Source organism: Myotis myotis, unplaced genomic scaffold (genome assembly GCF_014108235.1).
Source record: "Myotis myotis isolate mMyoMyo1 unplaced genomic scaffold, mMyoMyo1.p scaffold_m19_p_3, whole genome shotgun sequence".
NCBI lineage: Eukaryota > Metazoa > Chordata > Mammalia > Chiroptera > Vespertilionidae > Myotis > Myotis myotis.
Window position 1 is genome coordinate 189514985 of NW_023416335.1, and position 4191 is coordinate 189519175.

A 4191-nucleotide genomic window follows, 5' to 3' on the forward strand; every position below is an offset into this window, starting at 1 on the left:
ACGGGGGAGCTTCAGGAGGGCGGGGCAGCAGGCTGAGAGCTACAGGAGGGCCACAGCCACCTATGGGCACACGGATTTGTGGACAGGGCTACTAGTGTTAACATAAGAATGGCAAGTTCTGGCAAACTACATTTCCTTTGGGGTTTGGTTCTGAGACTGACAGATGAGACCACAGTGTACATATTTTATACCTTGACTCTAGTAACACTTCAGATATAGCTTCTCCTGATTAAGAACTGTAGGTTGGTGCAATCAGGTACATTCGTCAATGGCGAACTAGCCCTGCTTAATGACTGATTTTAGGGCACGTCATGGACCTTGTTCTTATATGAACCATCATCTTCTGATTAACATTTTTCTCACATCCTTGGATGAAGAGACATGTAGGTTGTCTTATCAAATTTACAATCTGCAAATTCTAGCTTTGATTATATTCCTTCCACAGCTAAAGATATAGGCACAAATTTGTTAGGCAAAGAAAATGCAAAAAGAGTGAGAAAATATCAGTCTGTATTTGCATAATAGCAAATAAGAGATTATCTTGTCATCTATTGCCTCACATGGAAAATTGGAGCCTATAGCCATGGCAAAAAGAAACAAAATATCAAGTGACTGGACCGGTGAAATGAACAGGGCTAGTATTCATGGAGATAGGGATGTCCAGTATTACATTAGAAGTGGTTGCTTTTAGACTTGAGACAAATCCATGATCTACTACCAAGTAGGAAAATTTATTGTATTCAACAGTGCAGTCAGAGAATTTAATGTCTTTAGATAATACACCTAAAATGGGCAAGTGTGTTTGATGACGGATTAAAATTTTTAAAAAATCTAGAGGGTTTGACCATATCCAGTATATATTAATTACAAGCTAATCAAATAATTAGTCATATAACTTTAGTCATATAACTAAAAAATGCTAAGGCTATTTCAGACTTTTTAATATTCTCTGTAAGTGTTTTGCATACTCTCTATGTGTGATTTATTTTAGATACTTAATATTTGTTGAGGTTATATAATTTCATCTTTTAAAAGAATATTTCATTTTAACTGTAAGAAATGAAACAGACTTTTGCACATGTATCTTGTGTATAGAAATCTTGCTAAATGATAGTATTTTGATGTATTTAAAAATACTTTTGGATATTCTATGTAATTTCAATCATAATCTGTGAATAATGACAGTTTTGTTTTGTTCTTTATAATATTATATCTTCTATGTCATTTTCTTGCCTTACTGTACTGGTGAAAACATCCAATAAATAGATATCATAAGGTGTTTATGGATTATTTTTCCCAAACTCACTGGGAATACTTTCAATGTATCATAGATAGGTATAATATTTGTTCCAGATTTTATAGACAACTTTTTATCAGGCAAAATAATATTCATTCTATTCTCCTTTATTATGAATAGACTAGAGGCCCTGGTGCATGAAATTCGTGCACAAGGGGAGGGGGTGTCCCTCAGCCCAGCCTGCACCTTCTCACATTCTGGGACCCCTCAGGGGATGTCCGACTGCCAGGATCTGGCTTAAACACAGTCGGACGTCCCTCTTGCAATCTGTGACCACTGGCTCCTAACTGCTCACTTGCCTGCCTGCCTGATTGCCCCTAACCACTCTGCCTCCCTGATCACCCCTAACCACTCGCCTGCCTGCCTGATCACCCCTAACTACTCTGCCTGCCTGCCTGATCACCCCTAACTGCCTCTGCCTTGGCCCTCGCCCGCCATGGTGGCCGCTTCTGCCTTGCCCCTGCCACTGTGCCTTCGTCTGGAAGGTTGTCCGGAAGGACGTTTGGAATAACGTCTGGAATGTCATTTGGCTGTTTGTTGTAATTAGCATATCATGCTTTTATTATTATAGACTATTATAGATATAGATTTGTATCAAGCTTCTTTCCTCTAGTATTTTTCCTTTAATCTGTTAATGTGTTATTATATTAATTGGGTTTCTAATGCATCATCATTGGGATCTCATTGACATATAATCTATGGCAGTTTCGCTTTGCTTCAGTTAAACTGCTCTTGCTATGTTAATGAAGGGCCTCCTAAGTACTTCCTTGTAATTGTCCTTTTATTAAAATCAAGAAGTGTTGATTACTCTCTCTTTGTACCACTCCATGCTCTTGGTTGCTTCAAAACCCTTGTCCTTGTTTTCTCTCCTCCACCTGCTTTTCAGTCTTTTCTTTGGTTTCTTCATCCACTGGTGTTCCTCAGGGCCTTGCGAGCTTTTCACCTCCTATGAAATCAAGTGTGTGCTGAAGTTCACCAAATCTTTGCTTGAAGTTCAAATTCCTTTTCTGAGGTGCAATAACAAATACCCAAGTGCCTAATCTACCTGTTCGCTCGGATGATTTACAGATATTCCAAAATGCTTGAAGCAGAACTGATCGTTGTCCAACTCTTTTTCTTTCTCCTACCTCTTGGCTTTTAAACCTGCTCTTTCTCCAGTGAGTCCCTTAGGTTACAGTACTCCATGCATCCAAGTGCAAAAGAAGCCTTAATGTCATTGCTGGCTTCTCTTCTTTTTTTTTTTAATATATTTTATTTAGTTTTTACAGAGAGGAAAGGAGAGAGACAGAGAGTTAGAAACATCGATAAGAGAGAAACATCGACCAGCTGCCTCCTGCACACTCCCCACTGGGGATGTGCCTGCAACCAAGGTACATGCCCTTGACCGGAATCGAACCTGGGACCTTTCAGTCCGCAGGCCGACGCTCTATCCACTGAGCCAAACCGGTTTCGGCCTCTTCTTTTTTATAACCCTCTAATCCATCACCAAGCCTTACTGATTCTACGTCCTAAATGCTTCCCATAGCCACAACTTTCTCCCCATCTAGAGACATTCATGTAGTCAAAGCTATCATTTTCCTCTCAAAAATATTACCAAATTTCATTATTTCATTCAGCCTGGTTCTCAAAAATCCTCCCTCCCTCCCTCCCTCCCTCCCTCCCTCCCTCCCTCCCTCCTTCCTTCCTTCCTTCCTTCCTTCCTTCCTTCCTTCCTTCCTTCCTTCCTTCCTTCCTTCCTTTCTCCCTTCCTTCCTTCCCTTTTTGTTTTCTTCCTATAATTTCAAATATGTATCCTAAATTAAAATATTTTTGTTTATATGAAATAATTTACTAAAAGTTCATTACACATAATAGTTTTTGAAATATACACTTTAAAAATAATTCTTTATTGTTGAAAGTATTACATAAATATATACTTTTAAAATTAATTAACAGAATTCAATTGAGAAACAGTGAAAAGGACCACATTTTTTGATGATTTCATTCATCTTTTTTGGATGATGTCTGGCAACATTTGAACACTTAATACTAACAATAGAATAGTTGTTTGCTGACACAACTATTGTAACTCTGAAGTCTGTAACTCTGACTTCATGTCCATGCTTTAATGGTTTTTTGTTAAGATCATTGTTCCTAGAATGTAGAACAGATACTTTTGATTACTATTTCTTTATTTTTACAAAGTATATTTTTATTGATTTCAGAGAGGAAGGGAGAGGGAGAGAGAGAAAGCAACATCGGTGATGAGACGTTCTGGTTCATAGGTCAATGTTCAACCACTGAGCTACACCTGCTGGTCTGCTATTTTCTTATTTAATCTGAAATGATTCTCTACCTATTTTCTGTCCATTAAGGCTAAAGTGACAGCATTATGCCTCTGGCCAAAACAAATAGAACAAATACAAAGGTAAAGAGCAAAACTGTGGAATATGTTTAATTATGAAAATGTTACTCTGATATACATAAGGAACATTTATTTATTTTTTTAAAATATATTTTTATTGATTTCAGAGAGGAAGGGAGAGGTAGAGAGAGATAGAATCGTCAATGATGAGAGAGAATCATTGACTGGCTGCCCCCTGCCTTCCATACTGGGGATCAAGCCTATAATCTGGGCATGTGCCCTGACCAGGAATCAAACCATGACCTCCTGGTTCATAAGTCAATGCTCAACCACTGAACCACGTGGCCAGGCCTCGAGGAACATTTAGATTGAAATTACAGTAAATTATCAGTTAGAAGATTTTAATTTCAAAAAAGTAGTTTGGGATTTGGTATGTTTTCTATTAAGTATGTTTTTATTGATTTCAGAGAGAGGAAGGGAAAGGGGGAGAAATAGAGACATTGATGAGAGAATCACGGATTGGCTGCCTCCTGTACACCCCTCATTGGGG